The 6,824-nt window shown below is 50.8% G+C and overlaps 1 long non-coding RNA gene across 2 annotated transcripts; it reads left to right on the forward strand.

Annotated features, from left to right (window-relative positions):
* Positions 1-458: 458 nt before the first annotated feature.
* LOC125095780 (uncharacterized) lies at positions 459-3,704 on the forward strand. Of its 2 annotated transcripts, XR_007125950.1 has the most exons (4): positions 459-1,304; positions 1,873-2,060; positions 2,287-2,375; positions 3,437-3,704. It is a non-coding gene; the product is annotated as an uncharacterized LOC125095780 (long non-coding RNA). The 2 variants fall into 2 exon arrangements; XR_007125949.1 differs by lacking the exon at positions 2,287-2,375 and having other exon boundaries at positions 466-1,304.
* Positions 3,705-6,824: the final 3,120 nt, after the last annotated feature.

The raw sequence follows: 6,824 nt of genomic DNA on the forward strand, positions 1-6,824 counted from the left end.
GGATGTGGGCCACTGGAGAGATGAGCCGAGAATTTCAAAGCCCCGAGTTCCCAGGAGCCTGCTAGTTGGCAGAAGCTAGGCCTCCTTCCTTGCTGGAGAACAGTTGGTCCTGGGTAGAGACCCCACCTGGAGGAGGCTCCTTGCTAAATGCTTGTTCTCAAGACCTGCCCTCTGCTCCCTCCCCACCTCCCACCTACCCGCCTTGCCTTAGATTCCAGGCCTCTAAAGAAGGTCACATGACAGCAGACTGGAGAAGGACTCACTGGCCGAGGAGCACTCGTCTGTGATTCAGCAGCCAGTGGTTCGGCCAGGACACCAGGAACTGGTTCTCATCGTTTCTCGGGATGACTCCAGCAAGTGTGCTAGTAAAAGTTTAACAGTTGGCCCTCTGAAGGGGAAAAGTTCTGTCGCATTTGCCAATTTTTACGGTGTCAATACCCACCCTGTGGCCAATTTCAATCTACCAGCGTGACTGTTATGAAAGAGACCCTGCCTACAAGGACCAAACGTGAAGAGAAGAGGCCTACCTCGCCTCACCCTGGGCCCGGCCTGACGTGGCCAACACAGGCTTGCTTTGAAGAGCAGTTCGGGTGTGCTCAGTCACAAGGAGAGGGGGAGCTCCCAAAGTTCCGTACCTATGAGACTGTTGTTCCAGACTATTCAGGTGACCTCAAAAGGGGCTCTTGTTACCAAGTAATCTCATTAAAGTTTTCATTGGAAGAGTATTTCTGAGTCACTGAGACCTCGGCTTCCTGTGGGAGAAGGACTGCTGTTAAGTCAGTCCACAGTGGCTTTCTAATAGTGGCTCTCAAGATGTTGTTTGGGGCAGAGACAGACCGGTCTTCAGACAAGGTGTTCCTGTTCTCTTTGGCCTTAAAATTTTCTGTCAGCAGAAAGGAAGCCACTCAACTTTCTGTCCCCTGGGTAAGGGCCCTGCTCACCCAAGTGTTGGTACAAGTCATTAGGGTTCCACTGAGGGACTGATGGCTGCCAGGCATTTCTGCTTCATCCTTCTGGAATGATCTGTTCCTCCAGATGTTTCCTGTCAGCCTGCCTCTTGCTTCTGAGCCTGGAGAGCAGGGAGTCTGGGCAGACCATGGCTTTTCAGCCCCAAACCAGGGTCAAAAGCCAGGCAGAGGTCATGGAAAGTCTCAGTTCCCAACAGCTTGTTCTGTGGTGGCCAAGAGGGTAAGTTCTGCCAGCCCCTGCGCCAGAATCCCGCCCCGCCCGCGATGTGAAATATCGGCCCCAGAGATCCAGACCGGTAATTAAGGAGAGGAAAATGGACCTCCCTTGTAGACAAGGTACGTAACCTGACAGTCTTTGTTTTTAGGGGAGCGCGTTTTTGGGAATGTGCACAAAACAGAAAAACAAAAAGGAATATCAGAACTCTCACAGTGATTTTTCTCTGGGTTGTGGGACATGAATGACATTAGTTTTGTTCTTTCTGTTTTCCAGTGCCCTTCATATGGTCTGTAATGAGGACTTAGTACCTTACATATATTTGAATATGTGAGTTATAAGGTCTATCTAACCTGCATTCATATAAAAAGCATTTCGCTATTAGAAAATGATAGTTTCAAATTCTGTAAACTACTAAATATAAAATAAAAAATTAATTTTGAATAGGGTGTTCAGTATCTGATGAGACTGGTGTGCTCTGTGATCGGGGCTCTATTCATAGGGACGGAGAACAGGGATCTGAGCAGTGAAAAAGCAAAACGCCTAGATTTTTCTCATTGCAAAGGTATTATTTTTGTCTGGCTTCTCTTCATTTCCCAGCTTTTGTCTTCAATAATCAGGTAGATAGGAACAACCACTGCTGGGGATTTACCACGCTTATATTCTTGTTTAAATCTTTGCAAAAATAAGAACCGACATGGTCTACAGAGCGAAAGTCAGACGGCAGATCAAGCAACAAACTGCGGAAAACAATCCAGTGAGATACAGTGGACACAGCCGTGAGCTCTCGGTGGGGATGGAGACGTACCGTGGGATGGAACATACTGGATATTTGGAGGCTTTTAGGAATCACAGCAAGACACAGATGCTACAGAGAGGTAAAAAGAGAAAATGATGGGCATGGATATACCCGTGCTGGACACAGTGATATTGTCAAAGAGGAAGCAGAATTTGTGGTTTTTGGGGTACGTTATCTTACGTATACAACCATATGAAGCATACACGCCATTGGGAGGGAACACATGAAAGCGAGGTAATTCTGTCAGGGCAGGTGCAATGGAAGTGTCTTCCAAGCTCTGTTTTGCTGGAGCAAATAATCCACAGTACGGGGTTGTTAATTCCTATGTGGATTCAGACACAAACAGCCTTAGAAGGTCCTGCACATGTCATGAGTGGGATTTCAGGCCCCCGAGGTGGGTGGTGTGGTGGAGACCCTGGCTGGGGGGGTGGGCTCCTTCTGCCCCACCCGGACTGGGTCCCTTTGCAGTGGCTTTCTCCTCTGACTCCCTGCAGTGCCCCACCTCCCACTCCAGAGTTGAACCAGGGGCCGCCCTACTTTTCCACAAGTGACGATGAGGCGGGACCCTGCGTGTCATCTGGGAGAGGACAGCACCACTGGTCAGCACTGGGTGGGAGATGCTTAGTGTGAAGCTGGTCACCTGATGAGAAGTTTCTACCTCTCCTAGTGCCTGAGATGGGGACGCTGTGTACCCTGGCCTCCCACTCTGGACCCCATCTTCCATCCCTGCCTTCCTCTCTGTCCTCACTCAGGACTCCAGACTTCCCAAACTCAGAACTCATCATCCAGTGACTCCTCAGAGGCAACTTTCAGTGGCATGCATGCCAAGATAATGGAGGCTCTTTAATTCTTAGGGACCAAACTTGGGCTCTGGGTTTAGAAGTGTTCTCCAAATCTGTTTGAAACTCACTCCAAATAAGAATAATTCCCCCTTTTCCAAGGAGGAGCCTCACCTCATCCTACCCAAGGGTGGGTTTTTTCTTAACCCTTTGATCCCCACGGCTTCCTCCCCTCAATATTCAGGTTGTCAAGATTTCAGGCCACATTGCTGTAACTCTAGAGATGAGCAATCCTCAAAGATGCCCTTTGTGGGCAATGAAGGACGTGTCCCTCGTGGCTCTGGGCCTCCAGCTGCCTGGCCCGGTGTGAGCAGGTGGTGTGTGTGTGTATGTGTGCTGTGGGTGTGTGTATGTGTGAGGGTGCCTATCACTGGGGACCAACATCTTTCAACAGAATCAAAAGATTGACCCATTTCTAGTAACCGCCTTCTTAGGGACTGTGAAGCCTTTGTTCGGTTGGTACGGGAGACCTGAAATGTGTCTGGTTGTGTTTAAGAGATGTGGTGTGGGGTTAACAGGTGGGAAAGGAAGCTCAGCCCTGGCTCTCCTGTCAAAGCTCACCTCCTTTCTTTCTGGAAAATTTTGAAGACTCTGGTTTCCTTTTTCTCTGTTACAGCTTAAGCATGTCTTCAGACACAAAGTCCGCAGCGGACAGTGGAAATATCCTGAAAGCATAGTGCCTGGTTGCTAACTGGGAATCAGAGCCAGCTGCCAGCCCCCGTGCAGGCCCCGAGTCAGCTCTCACACACAGCCAAGCCCGTGTTCCCAAAGAGAGCTTCTTGCAAAGACCAGCCTGGAGCACTCAGCATTTTGTTGCGAGCCTAGGAAATTCCACAAGGCGAATTGTTTTTGGTTTGTTTGTCAAGTGTCACTGCACTTAAAATAAAAACAATTGCTTTAACCTTAAAATGTTCCGTGCCCTTCTCGCAGGTGGATGCCTGAGTCTCGGGGGTGGGGAGCTGCGTCATTTAGTGGCTTTGCTCCATGGTGCCCGCCCCTGTTTCTTCCAGACACTGGCATTATGCCTAGTATTACCTGTCTTACATTTATCCTAATTATTGGGCACATATAAAATTTATCTCTTCAGATTGAACAAAGTGAATGTTGAGAGTCCTAACGTCGAAACTGTTAGCTAAATATTGCCTTTCTGGAGAAGCACATCATGTCTGGGCTTCTGTCTCAGTAAGGACCCAGAAATGGGGATGTTCTCCCGCTTGCAGGGTCATCTAAGGGGAAATGTTCTAATCTGCTAAGAGCCAGTACCTTCAAGATAGTCCCATATAGTTGCTGAGAGTCGACCCTGGAGCAAGTCCCGTCCCAGTCCTGCTGTTGACTAGGGGCACGATGCTGGAAAATTCTTGGGCCTCAGTGTTCTCTCCTATATAGGGGGGTGAATGGTGGGACCTATCCTAAGGATTGTTATTAATTAATTAATTTATTATTATTTAATGATTTTATTTATTTATTTATTTGAGAGTGAGAGGGAGGGAGAGAGAGAGAGCATGCATGAGCGGTGGAGGGGCGAAAGGGAAAGCAGGATCCCGCTGAGCAGGGAGCCCAACCTGGAGCTGGATTCCAAGACCCTGAGATTATGATCTGAGCCGAGGGCAGACGCTTGACCAACTGAGCCACCAAGGTGTCCCTTATTGTTATTATTATCATTTAAAGATTTAATTTATTTATTCCAAGGAAAGAGAGAGAGCGCACACGAAACTATGGGTGGAGATGGGAGGGGGTGGGGGAGAGGGGCAGAGGGAGAGGGACCAGCAGGTTCCACGGCTGAGCACACAGCAGGATGCAGGGCTGGTCCCACAACCCTGAGATCATGACCTGGGCCAAAGCCAAGAGTCAGATGCTTAACTGACTGAGCCACCCAGGCGACCCCCCCTGAGGGTTTTTCTTTAAATTTTATTTTATTTAAAGTCAATTAATTAACATACAGTGTATTATTAGTTTCAGAGGTAGAGCTCTGTGATTCATCGATTGCCCACCCAGGGCTCATTCCATACCCGTCACCCAGTTACCCCATCCCCCCACCCACCTCCCCTCCAGCCACCGGAGGGGTGTTTTTTCTACAGCTCTGTAGTGTTAAGTACATTCACCTTGCTGTGCAAGCCATCTCCAGGACTGTCTCCACCATGCAAGTCCCACACCGACTCCCCGTGGCCCCAGCCCAGCAGCCACCCCTCTTCTGCCTCTGTGACTTGGCTGGCTCTGGGCACCTCACGCCTGTGGACTCCGACAGTATTTGTGTGTGGCCAACGTGTTTCATGTGGCACGATGTTCTCAGGCCTCATCCACCTTGTAGCATGCGGTGTAGCCCTCAGTCCTTCAAGTTGGCCCTTCTGGCCCACCCTCCCTCCTCTCCTTTTCCCTTCCTCCGTCCATCAGGTTGGTGTCTGATCCCCCCAAAGTTCCCCAAGTTGAGAACTGGAGCCCCAGTGCTCCCATAATTGATTTTGGGTCTTCCTCTGCTGCTTCTGACTGCAGCAGACAAGTTTCCCTGCAGGCTGGCAGGCTGCGGGGGACGGCAGGCTCATGCTCAGCATCATCCCCTGCGCTTCCCAGGATTTGTGTGCTCCCAACTCCCCCAATCCTACAACAGCCTTGTGAGCTCCTTCCCCCCACCCCGGCCTCCCAAGGGCCTGCGGTGGCGCCCCCTGCCGGAGTGCAGGCTGCCTATGAGGAGCTGGAAGTGAGGCTGGCCCCCTGGGGGTGTCCCCAGAGAGGAGCTGAGCCATGAGCCCTCGAGGATGGAGGGGGCTTTGGTCTCCAGGGCATCTGGTGGCCAGTTCCACCTGCTACAGAGCTGGAAGACTTCCTCCTGGGCACTCACATGGCCTGCATTCCAGCCTCTCACAGTGTTGGCCTCCCATAGTGGGTGTCTTCCCTCCTCCTGGAGCCCACTTCCCCGTGGGGAGGCAACACTGCACAGTCAATCACACCATTCTCATTCCATCCCATCATGGCCCAGAGGAAGCTGGACAGAGGCCCTATGAGGCACAGGTCCTTGGGGGGAGTTGCGGTGGGGGCGGGGGGCTGGGGAAGGGTCCATGGGTCGCTGGGAGTCAACTCTGCAGGGATGCAGGTCGGGATAGTTCAGGAGGGAGTCTCAGTGTTTATGTGATTCCAAGGGAAGTCGTGCTCCTGGAGTCCTCCTTGAGGTCTGGTCGGGGGTGGAGGAAGGGGCACTCGCAGGAGGGGTGGGTTCCAGGAGCCACTCTGGGCCCCCGCCCCAGGTGGGATCCCCCATTCCCTGCTCTTGTTGACTTGGCTGCTGGTGGAAAGCTCCCAGGCCATTTGTGGGCCTCGGCCCTACTTGCTTTTAGAAAGAGCAAGCAGTGACTGACATTGGATGCTAGTTAACCAGAGTTTGCTGGAAAGGGCTTGCCTGGGACTCTAACAGCAGAGGGGTCTTGGCCCCTGTTGGAGAACCAGGCTACTGTGCAAATAGGATGAGAGCCATGGTGCCTCCTCCAGGAATCTACTGTCAGGGAATCGTTCTGCTGTGTTTTCAGGGGTCTTCCTGTCAGACTCCCAGGCCCTGGGAGACCTGGCTTAAGGGAATCTGTGGATTGCGGCTCTGCCCTCATGGCCCAGGGGGGATTTTTTTCATTTAAAATTTTGATATAAACCATATTATTAAGAGCCCTTGGAAAATAGCCATTTTAATAGGAACATAGTCTATTCAACAGTCAGTAATAGTTAGTGCCTTGTTGTGTCTAACAATGTTGAAGGTACAGGGGATTCAGGGGCGAGCAAATAAACCAGGCCCCTCTGCTCATTGCATTCCCTTTCCAGGGGTGATCATGGTGGGGGAAGAGACAGAAAACGAAAGGGCAGATATGAATAAAAAAATTGCTTTCACAGAATGGTAAGTAACTTTAAAGGAAATAAGGTAAGAGGACAGCCTTAGGCTGCAGAATTCAGATGGAGTCTATTTTCATATTTCTGAGAGGTCACATGTAAGCTGAGACCCAACTAATGGCAAGGATCCAGCCATA

Source organism: Lutra lutra, chromosome 3, assembly GCF_902655055.1.
Source record: "Lutra lutra chromosome 3, mLutLut1.2, whole genome shotgun sequence".
NCBI classification, from domain to species: Eukaryota; Metazoa; Chordata; class Mammalia; order Carnivora; family Mustelidae; genus Lutra; species Lutra lutra.